The sequence below is a fragment of the Epinephelus lanceolatus genome, chromosome 3 (genome assembly GCF_041903045.1).
Source record: "Epinephelus lanceolatus isolate andai-2023 chromosome 3, ASM4190304v1, whole genome shotgun sequence".
In the NCBI taxonomy this organism is placed as follows: domain Eukaryota; kingdom Metazoa; phylum Chordata; class Actinopteri; order Perciformes; family Serranidae; genus Epinephelus; species Epinephelus lanceolatus.
In genome coordinates, this window is record NC_135736.1 from 41992279 (window position 1) to 42012838 (window position 20560).

At 42.2% G+C, this 20560-nt stretch overlaps 6 non-coding genes across 6 annotated transcripts; 3 read left to right on the forward strand and 3 right to left on the reverse strand.

Moving 5' to 3' along the window:
• The first annotated feature begins 266 nt into the window (after nucleotides 1–266).
• On the forward strand, nucleotides 267–338 carry trnac-gca (transfer RNA cysteine (anticodon GCA)). Its single transcript has one exon. It is a non-coding gene; the product is annotated as a tRNA-Cys (tRNA).
• Nucleotides 339–800: 462 nt separating this feature from the next.
• On the forward strand, nucleotides 801–872 carry trnac-gca (transfer RNA cysteine (anticodon GCA)). The gene has a single exon. It is a non-coding gene; the product is annotated as a tRNA-Cys (tRNA).
• Nucleotides 873–1107: 235 nt separating this feature from the next.
• trnac-gca (transfer RNA cysteine (anticodon GCA)) lies at nucleotides 1108–1179 on the forward strand. The gene has a single exon. It is a non-coding gene; the product is annotated as a tRNA-Cys (tRNA).
• A 395-nt stretch (nucleotides 1180–1574) lies between these two features.
• On the reverse strand, nucleotides 1575–1646 carry trnac-gca (transfer RNA cysteine (anticodon GCA)). The gene has a single exon. It is a non-coding gene; the product is annotated as a tRNA-Cys (tRNA).
• Nucleotides 1647–2362: 716 nt separating this feature from the next.
• trnac-gca (transfer RNA cysteine (anticodon GCA)) lies at nucleotides 2363–2434 on the reverse strand. The gene has a single exon. It is a non-coding gene; the product is annotated as a tRNA-Cys (tRNA).
• Nucleotides 2435–4430: 1996 nt separating this feature from the next.
• On the reverse strand, nucleotides 4431–4502 carry trnac-gca (transfer RNA cysteine (anticodon GCA)). The gene has a single exon. It is a non-coding gene; the product is annotated as a tRNA-Cys (tRNA).
• Between the last annotated feature and the right edge of the window lie 16058 nt (nucleotides 4503–20560).

The window sequence follows — 20560 nt, forward strand, 5'->3', positions numbered from 1 at the left end:
CTATACTTGTTTCAAGCACAAACTGTGATCCCCACGCTCAAAATTTGATGCTGAGCTAGAGTGAATGGAGTGGGTGAATTGGATGTGGGTGTTCCAAATGATGCTTGCTGTGTAAACACATATATTGTGTGTCACTAATAGCATGGCAACATTTTGAAGTTTGATGGAACTTGAGTTGGACAATGCAGAGCTCTTGAGGCATCACATAATTACTCTAGGTTACTGTAAATGAATGAGTGATCAATGCCATGTCTCACTTGTGTCAAGGGGGTATAGCTCAGTGGCAGAGCATTTGACTGCAGATCAAGAGGTCCCCAGTTCAAATCTGGGTGCCCCCTATGTAGTTTCAAGTGCAACCTGTGATCCCCACACTCAAGATTTGATGCCTAACTAGAGTGAATGGATTGTCTACTAGATTGGATGGATTGGATCTGGGTGCCTCCAAATGATGCTTGTTATGTCAACACAGATATTGTGTTACCTTTGGTTACAATACATCAATCATAGCATGGCACCATTTTGAACAGTTTGATGGAACTTGAGCTGGACAATGCAGAGCTCTCAAGGTGTCACATAGTTAATCTACAGGTCAAGATTTGATGCCTAACTAGAGTGAATGGATTGTCTATTAGATTGGATCTGGGTGCCTCCAAATCATGCTTGTTATGTCAACACAGATATTGTGTTACCTTTGTTCGCAATATATCAATCATGGCATGGCACCATTTTGAAAAGTTTGAAGGAACTTGAGCTGGATGATGCAGAGCTCTCAAGGCGTCACATAGTTATACTTGCAGCAGGGGGGTATAGCTCAGTGGTAGAGTATTTGACTGCAGATCAAGAGGTCCCCAGTTCAAATCAGGGTGCCCCCTATGGTGGCATTGAATTTAAACTATCTCTATACTTGTCTCAAGCACAAACTGTGATCCCCACGCTCAAGGTTCCGGGTGCCTCCAAATGATGCTTGTTATGTCAACACATATATTGTGTTACCTTTCTTTGAATGCAATATATTAAACATAGCATTGTACCATTTTGAACAGTTTGATGGAACTTGAGCTGGGTGATGCAGAGCTCTCAACACATCACATACTTACACATGTGTCAGGGGGTATAGCTCAGTGGTAGAGCATTTGACTGCAGATCAAGTGGTCCCCAGTTCAAATCTGGGTGCCCCCTGGCTTGTGTTTGTGGCTTATGTTTGTATCTGTGCTTCAACAAATGGTGACTTTGATCTCAAAATGTGCTCTGAATTGGCTGACTGGCTTGTTGTGTTAGCTCTATGGGTTGAACAACACATGAATCCACAGAATGTAAAACACCCACAATCAACTACCCTGTACACCAAGCTGAAGTAATCCACTCAGCAATCATCCTTTTGAGAATCAAACGCAAACACTATAGACTTTAAAGATGATGGTAACACATTTTTAGTATGATTCTTTAGGAACAGCAACTAGAACCATGTCTATCACAGTGGCATGCATTGTCAAATGGCATTCATGTGGTCAGCACGACTGCTTAATGAGACCAGTGGAGCTGCTGTGCCTGAACTAAACATGAAATCTCTACATAGGGGGCACCCAGATTTGAACTGGGGACCTCTTGATCTGCAGTCAAATGCTCTACCACTGAGCTATACCCCCACATTCTGTACAGGGAGTATGCTGATGTATCAGCAAAGCATTGATTCGGAGTCCACCATATTTTTAAAATCCATGTGTATGACCACATCTTTTTTTAACAAATCAAAAACTCCCCTTAGGCCTCAAGGCTCAAGGCCTCTGTCGGTACCTCATTTTGTCCTTATTTGTGCACATTTTCTGAAAGGTAACAAAAACGGATGAAAAGGAGCAGTAGGACCAGAAATCGTGGGGTAGGTGCAGAGTGATTTTAACCATGACATGACCAAAGGACATGTATACACAAACCACAAATATATTTTAAAAATGGCTGAAAACAACGGATTATTGATATAGTGAAAATAATTCTCAGTCCCCATGTTGTGATGTATTGTGTACAGTGCTGCCTCAGTTAAAAGATACATTATTACGACCTTTTTACTATTGCCATGTTGTTAGAAACTTCTGACTCTGTGCTGTAGTGTGATCCAGTGGATGTATCTATGTCAACAGATTTATTTTCATAAGTAAAGGAAGAGGAAATGAGCCCTCAAGGGTGAAGTGTGCATTCTTATATTCAATAGAGCACACCTGCTGTGGTCAGTGTGAATTCATGTTAGTTACAATGGATTCAGTGCTAACCATTTTTGCTCAGCTACACAGACTCTGAACAACATAGTCAAAGACCAACTCTTAAAGGATGAAAAATACAGACAAAGGCTTACAACTAACATCAGTGTAGGGGGCACCCAGATTTGAATTGGGGACCTCTTGATCTGCAGTCAAATGCTCTACCACTGAGCTATACCCCCAACACATAGACAACTGTCAAACCTATTGATTGATCCTAGAGTCAGTCAAACTGTTTTACTATATGAATACATAGACACAGTCACCTGACTTATGTTAAAACAGATGTGCTCCTCCCCTCTGAGCACCAACTCCTATTAGGGGAGGCAGGGGATGGTTGTAACACTTTCAATTTCTCCAATCAGGAACAAGTTCAGAATCACCTGATTCACTCTGCACATACTTGGTTTAGTCCTTATGCCTCATGTGAGGAAGTAGGATCCTGTGGCAGACACAGACAAATTTATAAGGACAAAAGAAACTAATTTTGAGGTAAGACAGTATTTTCTTTTAACTTTATTTATGTTTGTGATAGCATTGCCTGCTTTGTAGTTTCATTCATCGAGCTCAACACGTTAATTATGTGATACCTTTCATGTAAGTTGTTTGTGCTGTTGGCTGTAAATAAGCCAGTTCATGGCTACAAGAATCTGGGTTAGTTGTGACAACATGTAAAAAATGTTATATATATACATATATATATATATATATACCCCAAGCAAACTTTTACTGTGACTGACTGGCTGATACACACACAACAATGTTGTTAAAAGGTCATTTAAATGTTGATTAAAAGGCTTTCAGTGTCTTAGATTTTTGTCATAATCCTTATTTCATAATGTTACGTGTCACCCACACACATGTAACCCAGACTATGACTTGAACTGTTACATTTCACTCCATGTGTCTGAGACTAGACCATGCATTTTCTGTTTGTGTTTCAAGGTAACAGCTACACCCTTGAATAGCATACTGGTACACATGTATCATATTTTGAGTTCACCGGCTTGAAAGGGCTCCAAGATACATAGAATTGTCAAAATGTTACAACCATGCCTGGTCTCCCCCATGATTCAGATCTCTGACCTTTGCAGAGCATAGGTAACTTCTCTGTGCTTCATTCAGTGACTCTAGTTCAGCATTTAACCTCTCTAACTCCGCCAGGATGCCGACGTCCTTGCTCCCCTCCTCCTCTGTTAAATGGTATCTCCCAGGCGCACTACGTAATCAAACCATGTGATGTTTGGTATTGCGGGATTCAGGAAGCTCTCAACTTTTCAAAAATAACATTGTTTTTCTTTTATTTATTATGTATTTCGCACCAGAGCAGCCTAAACACACAAAGTCCAAAATCGCGATGAGTGGTGACAAGTCATGTCATGCCGTTTTTCAACGGGAAAAGTTAAAGGATTACTCGCAATCTTATGTGGAGCCATTAGTGGGGACTTAGCTGGTTTATAAAAGGTAAGAGTTTCACTCCTACCACTATTTTTGGCTGAGATATACCATCTAGAAAGTGGGATCATAACTTTCATGTTTCATATGGCTTTATTTGGTGATATTTTATTGTGTTTCTGTGTCAAAAACAACATCAGCTATCATAATCACACCTGATTTCAATCATTACAATGTCAGAAGCTGGCTGAGTATTGTTTGATCACTGACAGTACTGTTTTGAAGCAGAGTGACTGACCTGTCTTTTGGAGCTCCGTCTGGATCTTTTCATGGAAAAAACACTGTAGAATGATCATACTTTGAGCAGTCTTCTTCAAATTTGAAACAAATGTTCATTGACAGTGTGCCTACAGCCCCATAGTGTCATTTACCTGCTCAGATGAAGCCACAGACAGTTATTCATCCTGAAAGACATTTTTTATTTTATTTTAGACAAAATCTTCAACTTTTTACTGAGGCCCATTACTCTGTCTCTGTATCACCTAGAGTGTTTCTGACACTTTCAAAAGAAACTTCAGGGAGTTTTCTTTCTGACAAGACCTCATGCATGCATGTAGTCAGAGCAGTTCAGAAGCTACAGTCATTTTAATTTGGGTATGTCATTTTAGGCGTTTTTGCTACAAAATGGGGGTGGAGTACTAGGGATCCATTTGGAGTGTAGGGATCACAGGTTGTGCTTTAAACAAGTGCAGAGACAATTAAATCCACTCCAAATGCCACTGTAGGGGGCACCCAGATTTGAACTGGGGACCTCTTGATCTGCAGTCAAATGCTCTACCACTGAGCTATACCCCCTGCTGTAAATATTTTGTTTTTCCATGAAATCCATGAAAAGTTATAGCATACCAAAAATCTGACCTTGCAGGGGTTGCACGTTACAGCCTATTTGCTTCATCTGAATGAGTACAGAAAACATTCCAATGTTATTGTCACCAGAAGAGTTCAGGAATCTCCAGCGTTTCATGACTGTTGGGATAGAGATTAAGAGAGACAGCAAATATGTGTGTGAGCCAGAGAAACGTTTGACTCTTGACCTCCTTTAGTGTCTCATAACATCTGACATGAAAGAAGAAAAGGACCTGACACACATAATAGGAAGGCAGCAACTCCCTCAACCACCCACATATACAAACACATGCGCCTACAAGAACACACATAAAACACCAATGAGAAGCGAGCGTTCCGAAGCAGATACAGCGCCAGTAGCATCAGTCACAAGCTCAACTGCAGCTTGAATACATCACAGACAACAACAGAGTAGAAAATAACTGCAGGGAAAACATGCAACTCTGACACACTGTCTTGTGTTGAGTTAAACTGCCTACAGGGTGTGGGAGTGATGGTCGGGTGTTAATGATCATGATTCAGTTTAACGACATGGAGGTGGATGCTCACTGTTGGTATAGAGGGTTAGAAAATAAGAAAAATATATACAACACTGACACTAACACTGAGTCTGAAATTTACAATTTACTAATTTTACAAGAGGATAAATTGATGAAAAATGTGATGCATTACAATATGCCATGATACAATGTAATGCAGTGCAGAGGAATACGAGGTAATGTGATGCAATGTGATGGGAAAAATATAATGCAATGAGGTAGACCCAATGTGACAATGCCACAATAAGAGATACCTTTATGAAGCAGAGGATTGACGGGAGGAAAACTCACACTGTAAAGCATTTTCTCCGCCAGCCGAGCTGTCAAGAGCCTGTACGGTGAAATGAACCTCACATGGAAAAAATAACCTTGTCAGTGTAAATCTGTCTCAGTGTGAAAATATTTCAGTCTGTAAACTTTTTTTTCCTGAAGGTTGATGAAGGTGAAATTTCTGCAGCTTCAGTGTCTGATCTCTTTCTCTCTGGGTCTTTATGTTGATCATCCCCCAGTTGGTCCAGTAGGGAAGGATACCTACCACCTGGCAAACTGGAGATATCGGTTTGGTCCTAACCCAAAGGACCAGCAGTACGTCACTCAGGTTTGTGTGAAGAATGTATGTGTCCAAGCTAGGTTAGCAAGCTAGGCATGCTTGACATTTTGGATGCTTTTTTGACATTTATATACATTATCTGCTGTGTTTTATTCTTTTATTCAGCAGGCTGTTCAACTGATTTAAAGGGATAGTGCACCCAAAAATGAAAATTCAGCCATTATCTACTCACCCATATGCCGAGGGAGGGTCAGGTGAAGTTTTAGAGTCCTCACATCCCTTGCGGAGATCCCAGGGGAGAGGGGTAGTAACACAACTCCACTGATGGCGCCCCAGATTCAAACGTCCAAAAACACATAATTGAAACCACAGAATATCTCCATACTGCTTGTCCGTAGTGATCCAAGTGTCCTGAAGCCCCCACATAAAATGTTGCTTGGAAAAACGTCATTTGAACTCTGTTTCTAGCCTCATTGTAGCCTGCAGCTACAATTTTCATTTTTGGGTGCACTATCCCTTTAATCATGTGATATTCATGCATGGTATTTTAAACTGTGAACCTGCCTTATTAAGACTTTAGATGGATCATGCATGCTGTCACTTAAAATAGATTCATCTCACACTCCCTTAAAATGTAAAATCTTTAAACTTTTACCTAAATGGAAAATTTATTAAGCTGATTTTAAAGTCTAAAAATACCTTCAAGTGTACAAAAATTACAGATAACACGTTAAGATGTACCTTAAACATCTGAATGTTTTAAATAAGTTGCAAATTTGAGGTTGAGTAGTGAATTGATAGGGTATTAATTGTTTATCTCACTAAAAGGATTTTTAAAAACCTTTAAAAGATGTTATTTTCTTCTGTCTATGATTTAAAGTGGATCTTACTTTTCCTCATATGTGTTTATATATGAATTATCTGAATGATATATGAGGTTTTTAAGAGAAAAAATCTCATAAAATGTACCAAACAAGGTTAGTGTAGGATTTAGGGTGATAGGTTAGCAGAAATGAAAAAAAAAATAGTAAGTATGTTTTCTTTAGTGAATAATCACCTGAAAATAAGAATCTGTGTTTTTTCAAAATGAGCTGTTCAGAGCTACATAGGAAGCGGATCTACGGAGATCGCCATGTTGCAATGCAGTGTTTCTACACTAGCCCAGAAGGGACAAACCCAACAGATAGGGCCATTCATATTTTCACATTTTCATGAAGGTCACTGCAGTTAGCAGCCCCTCCGTGACAAATGGCGGTTTTGACCATGAAACTGTTTGTTTTGGAGAGGAAGAGACCTCTGCAGATAATTCCGCTCCCAGCAAAAACCTCCTGAACATCTGGATTTTAAGTTACCAGAGAAAAAAGGTGAACACCCATAAGCAGGTGCTAGGTTAGCGGCCTGTCTCTGATATGCCAAACAGCGTTGCAGAAACACTGGTTTGTAAAGTGAGACTGCTTTATTCAGTGTTTTTACCGGTTTAAATCACCCAGCCTGCTTATTGTGGAGAGGAAAAGACTTCTGTGGATAATTCAGCTCCTGGTAAAAGCTTTCTGAATGGGGTGTCTAGTAGCTCAGTGAGTAGATCAGGCACCCCATGTATGAAGGCACTGTCCTTGCCGCAGCTGCCGCACATTTGATTAAAGCCTGCGGCCTCTTGCAGCAAGTCATCCCCTCTCTCTCCCCATTTCACGCTTGGTCTGTCTTATCTAATCAAGGCATAAAAAGCCAAAGCGAAATCTTGAAAAAAATCCTTAATGTCTGGATCAGACATTAGCAGGTGCTCGGTAAGCAGCCCATCTCTGACAAGCTGTACAGCATATGGAAACACTGAGTTGTAACCTGAAACTGCTTTATTCAGTGCTTTTCAGTGTTTTTACCACTTTAAATCACTGAGTCTGTTTGTTTTGGAGAGGAAGAGACCTCTGTACATAATTTAGCTCCCAATAAAAAACCCCTGTACAATGAACACTGGAAGATTTCTAACTGGGAGAAGTTTCAGCTGGTTGCAATCTGCAGTTCTCACTACTATATGCCTCTGAATCCTACACACTGCTCCTTTAATGCCACCTTTTAAGAGGGAAAAGCTTTTTAAAATGTACAGATTACAGGTCACTGTTGCACTTGTGCCCCCACGTTTGAAAGCAATGCCACAGGTACGTTCTTAGATGCCCCCTATGGCAGATAAAATATGATCAAGTGCCCTCTATGGAGGCCCAGTGGGAAAGAAAAGTGATCAGGTGCCCTATAGGGTGCCCCTACAGTGGAGGAAATGTTATGCAGTGCCATATAGGCCGCCCTACATGTTACAAGACTCTTTGCTGGTGCCATTTAAAACATAGCACAATAAAACTGTTCAAATTACTGCCACTGCACGGACACAGAAATGCTTCAGCACTGAATTACAGCCTGCTTTAACAGGTGTATACAGTATGTAAGCATGTGTGTTATTACCATGAAAACAGTGTCTGGGTCTGCTTGGTTATGCTGCAACATGACAGTATCATATTTCCAGGCTGTTTTTAACGCCTGCATTCCTTATCACCTTTGAGCTCGTCTTCTGCTCGTCTCTTAAGGTGCGGGTGGCTCTGCTCACAGGTGTAACACTGACTGCACATGCACATATATACACATACTTTGATCTGAGGGGTGGTTCGTTCAGTTGGTGGGAATTTCCCCTTGTATAGCTGAAGGAGGGTCCCCTTCCTTTACCTTCCAAAAAAGAAAAATAAATCCTCTATTTCTTGTTCCTCCAAGTCCTCTGAAGCTTCACGATGCTTGCCCTTTGGGGTTGGAAGCCATGCATGCTCCTCCTCTTCCTCACTCCCTTTTTTCTTCCTCTTCTCCTCCTCCTCCTTCCACACACACTCAATCCTCCCGTTGTTTGTCGCCCTGTGATCCCTTCACATCCAGGCCACCAAGCCTTTTCCATAGGTCTCCTATAAGGTCTTGGTGTCACACATCAAACAGGCCCTTTATGCACTTTCCTAACATGTTCACTGTGTTGCTGACAAGAGCTTATAGGAAGAAGGAGAGCTGCCAAGTCTGAATGAGGGTCCCTGTTTTTCTCCTCCATCTTTCAAGTGACTTATTAGGTGTAAAAAAAGAAAGAAAAAGAAGTACTGATTGAGACTTTCATTGGAGCATGAAGAAACGTTGGTTTACCTTGTCTGGAAATTAGTGCAGAGAAGCTTTGGCAGGATTTTCCGTTGTAAAAACAAATGATGGCCTTGAAACGGGGAAGCACCTCCTTCACCCAGGCCCCCACCTCTCTGCTCCCCTCAGGGCCAAAGTTTTAATTTTCTGCTCTGGTTTCAACACCATCCCCTTGGGAACTGGAGGATGCACAGGGAACAACAAAATTAGATTTATTGTATTTTAAATTAGCATAAATCCCCTCTCAAATTTTAGCACACTCTCCCTGCACTGTCCACCCCCTTTTTCAAGTTAATTAGATGTAAACAACTGGAACCCATTTTCTAAAAATATAGTTTTACTTTTAGATCCTTTTAAGATGTTCTTGCGCAAAGACGTACAACCCATTCACTTGAAAATATGTTGGAACTGAATATTTCTGCAAACCACCGATATGTTACATTTCAACACATTCCCATCCTACTTTGTCAAATGCACCACTTTGTCAGTGAACCTAAATAGTAAACCAGTAAAAAGTGCGTTACAGTAGTTGAGGCGGCTTGATATAAAGGCATGAATCGATTTCTCAGCATCTTTTTCATTTTGAAATGGTCGTACCTCAGCTATGTTTCTAAGGTGGAAAAATTACGTTTTAGTCACTTTGTTAAAGTGGGACTTGAAGCTTCGATTCTAATCAAATATCACACCAAGACTTGTCACCTTAGATGTAATCCAGGGAGTTAAATTCCCCAGATTATTAAACAGCACTTCTCTTTTTGTTCTGGGGCCTGCACGCAGGATTTCAGTTTTGTCTTCATTTAACTTTAAGAAATTATTGCTCATCCATTTATTTATTGCCAAAAGACAGGTAGTAATGGAGTTTGTGGCTGCAGCATTGTTTGGTTCAGCAGAGATTTACAGTTGCATGTCATCTGCGTAAAGGTTCATTCTCACTGCCGCGATGCGGAAATGCGGGATGGATTTGTGGAATATTCACACAGCGCTTTTCCGTGTTTAAACCATACACACAGGCGCGGTACGGACGTGGTGCGGAATTTCGCATTGTTGTGTTCAAATTCCACGCAGTGTGGGTGAACATGGACGAGAGTAGCAGCAGCAGCAGCGAGCTAGCAAGCTTAGGTTTAACAAGCGTCAACATCAACTTTGTTTAGCACTTACCACTCTCACCGCAGCCACCAAGCTGGACAATGGACTGCCAGACGTCCTTTAATTCATTGATCATAAAATCATCCCATCTTTTATCAAAAAGGACGGGGTGCTGTGAAACGAGGTATATCAACCTTTCTTCCATACTGTCCTGCCTGACTGGATTTCGGACTCCCCCGGGTCTGCGCGACGTCACTATAAACAACAATTTCATTGGCCCAGCTGTGTAGTTCCGCTGGTGAATTCCACGGGGGTCAAAGTCTGGGCGGAAACTTTTTTCACCGCACGAAAGTTCCGCCCCGGTGTGCAAACTTCCATAAGAAACCATGAAATCAGCTTTTATATATTTCCGCGAGAATAATCCACGCCGATATTCGCCCTCAATGAGAATGGACTTTAACAATGGAAACAAACATTGTATTCTCTAATGTGTCACAGCATGTAAGAGACAGCATGTAAAGTGAGAATAATAATGGACCAAGGTAGCTGCCTTGTGCAACCCCAAAATAGAGGTCATGTTTCTCCAACACATGTCCTCTAAGACTGACATAAAACTTCTTCCTTTTAATGTTTGAACCCGTTTAACACATAGTCACAGTCTGAGAGGACAAGAACTGAGACCTTATTTTCAGCAGAATTTGGTCTTAGGTCGCTGACTGTTATAGTAAGCCTGACTGAAATCCCTCCAGGACACTATTCTCTTTAAGAGAGGAATTAATTTGCAGTGAAACTATTTTTTAAAGTATTTTATTAATGTATGGGAGGTTGGCTATCAGCCTATAGCTGGTCAGTGCATTTCCATCTAGGTTGGGTTTCTTTAGTATGGGTTTTACAACAGCTGTTTTAAAGGCATCTGGGAAGATGCCTGTCTGTGGCTTGGTAGCCATCTCGCCTAGGTAACATGCCACCTGCCATCCAATCCACCTTTCAAGTCATATTTTACGTCACTTTAGAAAGTTGATGTGATACATGTGAAAAGTGCAAATGTAACATATTTGTGGTTTGCAGAAACATACAATACCAACATTTCCTTCTGGCAAATGGGCTGAGACACATTTTGGATCCTGAACCCCATATTTGGATTAAAACGATCTTGTTGAACATCATACCAAATGCTTACATAGCAAGAATCAGGGTTAAGATGAGGTGACAGGGTTGTGGTTAGAGAGAATATTGTGTAACTGACATGCCACAGCTGCAGCAGTCATGTAGAGCTAAACTGTCCTGAAGAAGACTCTGTACTGTACCTGCATCTGAAAACCGCTGCAGTTGAGCTTCTTTCCTCTCTTTATTCTTCACCAAACAAAACAGACTGCTCGCTCAGAGATCTGAAATAACTCAAAACTTTCCTGCACCTGTGTTTCCCATCTCTCCGACTCCAGCAGTTAACCTTTCAAGATGAACGACTTTCAGTGAGGCACGACCACAGCTCTTTCCAGCCGGGGTAATTTTCCTGACACGAGGGCAAACAGACAAAAACGAACTCGGACCCAGGTTCTTAATTTTGGAACAAAGCGTCATAAGTGTCACAGAAAAAGCACAAGCTGGTGTGAAAGATTAACACACACGAGTACGCACACAACCGGGGCTTGAGAGGCACGTACGCCACTCGCATACACATATCACACATGCTCGAAGGAAAGCCACTTCCCCAAACTTGCCATCTGGGGAAGTTTTGGTGGTTTTTCAGTGTAAATTTGCACAGTTGTGGTTTTTACAGAGCTGCTAAGAAAAGCCTTCATGGACATTTGGAGCAGAGGAAATGCGTCAACGGAGGAGGAATACTAACCTCTCAGGACAAACTCATCCATTCACACACAGATTACAGTGTAATGGCTCTGTGTGTAAGGGTGGCATGACCCCATCTAGCCAGGGTCATTGTCTTACCATTTTGAATGAAGATCAGACTGAAGAAACTCTGACATGGAATGCTCTTCTTACACTGACACGTCTTCTATTAAAATCACAAAACAATATTAAGTAAATGTAGGACAGCAACAGGCCGGCCTTGCGTGCTTAAGAAAAGTTTCAGAAGAAAATGAAATCACCAAACTCAGAGTGCTCTCGTGGTTCCTGGAATTAAAGGGAGGATAAAAAATGGGTCACAACTGGAAGGCAGGTGAGGGGGTTAATAAAAGATGTAAGAGGGATGGAGGAAGGAAAGGGAGAAAGAACGACAGAGAGAGAGAGACTGAAGGAGAAAATGACTGCGAGGTAAAACTATTTCTGGAATGCACCTTCACTTAAAGTCTAACCAGGCAACACACACACACACACACACACACGCACACGGTGACAACTGAGCCCATTTCTACAGTATATGATAAGCTAATCGGGGCATTGGGTTTCCACTCTTTCTCCAGAAAACACTATCTGATTTAGGGGACTTCCTGCTTTCTCTCCCCTCCCTGCTCCCTTCATTCTTTGATATTAATACTTCCTAGTGCGTGCTGCTTCATGTGTGTGTACTCATGCCAGGAACCATATACACCTTAGAAATGTCAATCCAGCTTTAGGGTGTGTCTGTGTGCATGTATGTATTTTTATAACTGTAGGCTATTGTGCGTGTCTTACTTTCATCTGCTACTCTGACATTCTGTACGTTACCTTAAAAGAACAGGTCACCCTAGAATCAAAAATGCATATTTTCTTCTTCCCTGTAGTGCTATTTATCAGTCCAGATTGTTGTGGTGCGAGCTGCTGACTGTTGGAGATATCGGCCGTAGAGATATCTATCTTCTCTTTGTTGTAACAGAACTAGATGGCACTCTTGTTGTGAGCAGTTTCATGTAGGAGCTGTTGTCTTTCCACCGAACTACACCCACCACCCGTATCATCGCGAAGAAGGAGACGTGCATCTACTCATGGACGAGACAGACAACCATTCACGCTCACATTCACGGCCAATTCAGAGTCACCACTTAACCTGCATGTTTTTGGACTGTGGGAAGAAGCAGGAGTACCCGGCAAAAACCCACGCTGACACGAGGAGAACATGCAAACTCCACACAGAAAGGCTCCCCCACCCTGAGTTCAAAACCAGGAACCCTCATGCTGTGAGGCGACAATGCTAACCACTGCACCACCGTGCCACCACAGTGGGTGATGTAAACATTGATGGCGTCGCCCACAGCTGAGCTGTAATGTTAGCTAGCTCAGTGGTGCTAGGTGAGCTAGCAGTAGATGCACACCTCCTTCTGCGTGATGATACAGTTCGTGGGTGTAGTTTGGTAGACTGAAAATAGTTCCTACATGAAACTGCTCACAACAAGGTCTGTGGATTATCTTGAGTAATCGGTTCATGATTTCTGGAAAGAGACATTGCTGAGTTTTTCAAATGTATTTTTGTCACTTTGAGCCCCACAAGTCAAGTGCCATCTAGTTCCATTATATTGGAGAGAAGGCATACATCTCTTCGGCTGATATCGCTAACAGTCAGCAACTCACATCAAAACAATCTAGACTGATAAACAGACAATACAGGTATGATGGAAAAATAGTGGCATCCCTTAGCGATGAAGCTATGAGGCATGAACTCGTACTGCTGGTTTTTTATTTCTTAAAGGGATAGTGCACCCAAAAATGAAAATTCAGCCATTATCTACTCACCAATATGCCGAGGGAGGCTCTGGTGAAGTTTTAGAGTCCTCACAATACTTGCGAAGATCCCAGGGGGGAGTGGGTAGCAGCACAACTACACACCTAATGGCTGAGGGCGCCCCCGATTAAAACGTCCCAGAACATATAATTGAAACCACAAAATATCTCCATACTGCTCGTCCATAGTGATCCAAGTGTTCTGAAGCCCCGACATAAAAAGTTGTTTGGAAAAACGTCATTTTTAGCCTCATTGTAGCCTGTAGCTCTGACTGCCTCTCTGTGCACCACGCTCACGTGTGTGTGCTTGTGCGCGACACCAGTGAAAGCGAGCAGTATGGAGATATTTTGTGGTTTCAATTATGTGTCCTTGGACGTTTTAATCTGGGGCGCCGTCAGCCATTAGGTGTGCACTTGTGTTGCTACCCACTTCTCCCTTGGATCTCTGTAAGTGTTGTGAGGACTCTAAAATTTCACCAGAGCCTCCCTCGGCATATGGTTGAGTAGATAATGGCTGAATTTTCATTTTTGGGTGCACTATCCCTTTAACTTTAACACAGGCTATTGTGGGCCATAGCCAGCGTGGAAACAACAAACCTGTCTGCTTTACAAGGTGTTCTCTGCATTAGCGACTACTTCAGCAGCTCCTGCTCCTCAGCTTACACACACACTCAAACTAGCAGGAAAAACAACAACCCTCCCTCCTCAAATCTCTGCCAACCACAGGTGGGTATGTCACACAAATCACTGTTATAGGTGCCAGTACTTGGAGTTTGCTTGAAGTAACACGTTTACTGACATTATGGAAAACTCAGTCACTGCCACAACAGTCTTTTTTACTGTAGGTAAACATATCACATTCTTAACAGTGACAGAATCCATACAGCTAACATCAGGTCACCTGGTCTGTTACAGGGAGGACTAGTGGGAATTGGTGCTAACTTTAGCAAGCTTGGCTTACTAACTTCCACTTTCAGAGAGAAATACAAATATGGTAACTCCTCCAAATGTCAAATGTAAAAGACTGATGTCTTCAATCCAGGCGTCAAACATCAGTCAAACACTGCCATGGCAATTAATATGAACAGTTTACTCCTCTGTTGAAAAATGGCAAATGATTTATCTGCACTTTTATTTTGCTTCACATTTCTTTAAACAAAAAGTGTAGAGAATTTACTGCAACTCAAATGTTTTGTGTTTGGATGAGTGTGTAGTGAGCGTGCGTGTGTATTTGATGTTGGATTGACTTCCACTCCCCCCGTTATTGTCACATCCACTGTCCTCACTGTTTCCTGTTTACATGAGACGACTTCCTCTGCACACTGACAACGCACTAAACGGCCACAGACCTGTCTTCTCTCCCTCCAGAAAAGGTCATAAACAAACCAGAGGCGGATGAAAAAAGTAACACTGGCTTCTTTGCTGCTCTTTTGTCCCTCTGAAGGAATTGATCAATGGTGGAGAGTAATGGCCGGAAGCTGCACGTTGAAGCGGCTCAAATGGCCAAATTTTCTTTCATCTCTCTCCCTTTCAAGATGGTTTAGAGCGTAATACACATAAACACACACACAAACACACACACCTACACACACAAACACACACACATAGAAACACCATTCTGGGAGCTCTCTAATGTCCTGCCATGCAGGTGTGTGCTAATCTGCTAATCTTCTAAATCCAATAATAATGGCAATCCTGATCTTCATACGATCCCATCGAGATCAATGGAGCAGCTGTGATGCATGTGTACAGATTAGCAGACAAGTACACATGGATACACACGTATATACAGTACACACATTAAGGGATATATACTGTAGTGGCACCAGTTAGTCCAGTAAGAGATATTGGGACTGATGTCAGCCTAACTTCAGCCTCAGCTGGTCAAAACTGAACCCAGAACTGTGATAGACATTCACAACAGACAATTTGGATAGTTTTTGTATTACTTTTTTTCCCTTTAAAACAAGTTAAGCTAAAGTGGAATTTTGATTAAAACCCACGGGACTGCGGGTCCATGTCATTGGTTCGACAGCCCATTGGTTCGACATCCCATTAGTCCGACTGTCCGCAGTGCTGAACGGCTCACGGCTGGCGTATGGTGCACCGCGACCGGCTTGAGGCGGAGCAGGCTCACGGCTTATGTGTTTGCCACTTTCTTTTTCATTTTAACCCACACCATGATCTTTTCCTGACCCTAACCAAGTGGTTTTTGTGCCTAAACCTAACCAGACCTTAACCACAGGGCGTCATGATGATTTCGGAACGGACTTCCGAACAATGAGTTTAATATGGTCGGAACAATGGGATGTCGAACCAATGGGCTGTCGAACCAATGGGCAGTTCCCCGTGACTGCCAGGCTGCTTGAGTTTCTTGCCCGTTGAATTTCTTGTTAGCAACATCAGCGCGTTCCCAGATCTCAGAAATGAAAGGTACCTTAATGACATTTTGACCAGGTTCTATAAAACCAGCATTTTCTTTAGGACTGGAGGGTGGCATTGTTTTTTGATCAAAACAGCACATTTTTCTCTTACCTATATCTTGATGGAAACAATACTCCTGTAGATCCAACATGTTTTCACACCTAACTCATCAAAAACGGCAGCTTCACCAGTGGCCCTAAGCTTCAAATTATGACATTTGGACGTGGCTGTGGCTCAGAAAGGCACTATACAAGTGCAGTCCATTTGCAGTCTAGATACAGCCTTAGCATTAGTTTTGAATGTGTCAGTCTCCATGTCAATTTCTGCATGTTGAATGCTACACTGTCTTTCATAAACTTCCGTCTTCACAGAAAACTCAAGGAAGGAAGCCAAAGCCACTTAAAGTTTAGGCAGCAGAACTACTTGGGTAACTCAAGAAAAATGGTCATGGTTTGGATTAAAATAATTACATTTCTTACAGTAACTTAATAAGTATGTCATTTGACAACTATAGCCCCTTTTACACTGCTAGATTTTCCGCAAATGTTGGGCCGTTTTGCTGGCAAGCTGCGAGCGTTTAGACACACAGAGCCGGATTGGTGAGCTGATCCAAGATGCCCAATTTTCCGACTCGTAGGGTAAACAGATGACGGGGACGGTGAAGGACAGGCCGAGTTACGAGAGAATCGCAGAAGGATTGACCAGCCATGGCTTCCCTCCCACGTCACTGTTTATGTCACACGCTGAGCTACACGTTTTGTTACTTGCTCACGGCCCCCATTGCCCCGGAAGAGGCGCATTCTGTATAAACAAAAGTAGGCAGGCGGCATTTTGCTGCACTCCCTGATTTTGTTTTTCTACTGCCAATGCTGAAAAAAGACTGATTGGGCTTTCCTGCAAATTTGCACAACTCTTATCTAAAAAGGGCTTATGTCATGTGATGTACACCAGTAACTTTGTCACTTGGTTGAAAAAACTCAAGTTGACTTTTGGTTTTACACGGGACATGAATACTGGTCTCGTGGGTGAAAGTCCAGTGTGTGTTTGACCTATCCACCACCCTTCCCTAACCAACCCACCAACCCTCCGTCCTACCTTTCTCTGCCTTTTCGCTCTTTTTACTACACTACTGCTGCACACAGGATCACATTGGAATTGACTGAAAGCCTGGGGTGTGTCAAACAGACAGTGAGGTACCTTTATGTTGGTAAAAGAAGTTGAGGGCTACTGACCAGGCTGCTGTACTTGATGCACTGGGAATGAGGGCCAGCTTTGCTGATCTATGGTGGCTTCACGTGAATATTTCATGCCTTAATTAAAAGTATGAAAAAGGTTGGATGGAACTAAAGGTTTTCGGAAACAAAAAAAGGTGCTCATAGTTAGGCTATGAGGAGCATTTTTTTCCCAAAAAACATTTCATTGTTGTTGGCATTTAACCAAGTTACAAGGACATGTTTCCCCGCAAGTCTCAATTATTATCAACACTCATACACACATATATCTTAAGATAATATTTTCAGAGAGTCATTTCATATCATACACACCCATACACACACACTCACAGAGACACCAGTGTTTAATGGCCCATTGTCATTCATGGAAAAGACTATTCCAATGTAACAGATGGGGGGAATTCACAGCACTGAGACAATGGAAGAAAAGGAGAAATGCAAAGGCTGTGACATCACTAACTAAACCTCTGGGAAGTGTGTGAACATGTGAAAGAAAGAGAGAGGTAGGAGGAGGAGAAGAGGAATGATGGGAAAGAGATACTAAAAACGAATGACATCATAAGTCTAGCAGGATAATATGATAATTCCTTTAACTGGATTGTAGTGGTTGAGATTAAGAAACATGACTGGGTCTGGAATTACAGAAAGAGGGAGGATGAAAGTAGAAGGACTGAGGCAAGAGGAGAAATTAGGGGAAATGAAGAAAGAAGGTAAAATGCCAGCAGACAGAGGGACCAGGACAGGAAAGGAGGGGAGAGGAGAAGGTGAGGACAAGATGTAAAGAAGGGAAAAAGAGCAAGGAGAAGGAGTGGAGCAGGAAAGGAGGGAAGAGGACAAATGTAGGAAAAAGGAAAGAAGATGATTAAAAAAAATCTGGAGATGGTGGGAGGATGGTGCGCAAAGAAAAGTAAAGAAGCAGCAAAGAAGGTAGCAACGGGGCGGATCAAAGGAGGAAAAGGGGAAGTGAAGGGATAAAGGAGAGAAATACAAAGGAAGATGGGAGGGAAGGAAAGAGGGGAGAGAGGGGGAAAAGAGACTGAGGGAGAAATGATGGATGAGAAAGTAAAGAGGGAGCAGTGAAGCAGACTGGGAAAGATGGAAAAAAGTGGAGAGAAGACAGAAGACACTAAGCAACTAGGGAAAGTTGGGGAGAGGGGAGAAAGAAGGAAAGGAGGAAAGAAGGGTCGGGGAGAGAGGGATGGAGTGAAAAGGGAAAATCCAAGTTCCTCATTAAAGCCTCAGCTGAGAAAGTAACACCACAGCTCTTTCATCAATGGTTTGGTGTGTGTTTCCGTGTGTGCTTGCAGCTCTGTAGCTGCATGCCTGATGTGACGTGTGCGTATGTGTCTGATCGTAGCTCGAGGCCATGACTGAGTGAGTGACTAATTGTGCCGTCTGCTTGCCATGACACACACACACACACACATGCGAACACACACCGAGATTACGTAATCACCATCAGGATAATCTCCTTGGCCCGGTATTTTTTCCCCATAGAGGATGAATATCGACACATCTAGATTACTTTCTCATCTGGAAATCCTTCACTCTGCTAACCTAATCCCTGACCGTTGCTTACATTACACCATCCATCCATGCATCCATCCCCAAGTCTATTCCTGTGGTCACCCAGCACAGAATAAATAATTCAACACTTGAAAATTCCCATTTCTCCCACCGTCAGTGAGCTGTTTGATTTGAATCCAAAAAGGATGTTGTCTTTTTGATATTTAAACCTGTCCGCACATACCTGGTGTCTGTTGAAGTTAGATTTTATGTCTAACTTCAGCCACTCCTTGGACCTTGTCAGCTCACAGGAGTGTTTTTGACAATTTACACTAACTCTCTGGTCAGTTGGTTGATCTGTTGGTCAATATGCCCTTGTCTGACCAAATTCTCATTGGTTGGACAATCACTAGTGTTACTTCAAAGCATTTTTTCTCCAGCTGAAAATGCCAGGGGCTCTTCTTAAAATACCCAGCTGTAAGTGCTTGAGAGCGCTTCTGCGGTGTAGTGTTTTCTACGGCTGAGACTATTTGGTTGCATCTGGTTGCTGAGGTAAAAATTTTGGCACAAAGTTACTTGCTCTGGTTCTTTCTCTGGATAAAGGGAAGGCTGAAGCACGTAGGGAGAGGGTACGAATCCGTCAATCCATATGGCCAGCAATATTCATTTCTCCTCCATTATTGTTGATGTGACGGTTGGTCTTTGTGGTATTTGTCCCGCCCGTCCTCCACTGTGATCGGACAGCTGGGTAAAAATGACAGTGACAAGTGTAGTGTTTTGCCCAATGTTGAACATTTTTCAACTTTCAGTTCGGGAAAAGTAAAATCAAACATTGATTGATGGAATTACTGCAAGGTAATTTAGAGACCCTAGAATGCAGAAATATTTATGTACACCATTTTGAAAAATGGCAAAGCTCCTTTTTCCCTTGCCAAAATTTTGCGTAACTTTGGAGCATTTTTTGGCCCCTTTTCCGACCAGATGGCACACCACGGTTGGTACCAATGGGTGCCTTAGGTCCTTTAGTTCAGTATGATACCCGTGTCTTCACTGCAGCTTTAAAATGGAGCCAGTACAGCAGGTTTTGTTTGCTGACATCAGTCTGCCTCCCTTCTCACCTTCAGCTCCGCCTGTCATACCTGGTGCTTCTTCACATTTTATTTGTCAGATATTTTTCCATCACCTCTCTGCTCCTTTCATTGTCTTGTTCTCTCTGTACTCTGGATTTTCCTTTCGTGGTCCCTGATTTTTGGTGAGGCAGTAAGTCAGTAAGTAAATGGTTGTACCTGATCTAATTTAAGGGTCTGTACCCTTTGACCCCCTCTACCATGGTGCCCTACAAAACCAACATGCCATTGCACAGCCTGTTAGAGAAATGACAAACATCCCCTTCTATCATAATGTTGGGTTAACAAATAGGTAGTATTTACAGCATCTTTATTATAGTATATTTTTTTGCTCGAATGTTTCAAGCAGAGGAATGATGACAATTGACCTTTACAACACAGATTCATCAAAGTGTCAAATAATTATCTTCAGTATCTCCATGAAAATAAATGAGCAATGAAATGGGTTTTTAGTGACAGATGGTGGGGTTAAGAGACAGATCAAGACAGACAGAAAGAAAGAAACAATTAGGAATGTTGAAATTGATATATGTTGAAATTACCTTCCCTTGCTGTGGTCTCACAGTATACAGTACATTATTCTAGTGTACTTTGATGTAGCCCGTTTCTGTTTGCTGTTGCAACAGCCTAATTCCTTTATGGGGATCATTAAAGTTTCATCTTACCTCTAATTTCATGAATAAAGGCTTTAACAAAAGTTTATGTAGTTTGTTGTGGTGGCCAAAGCCCCCAC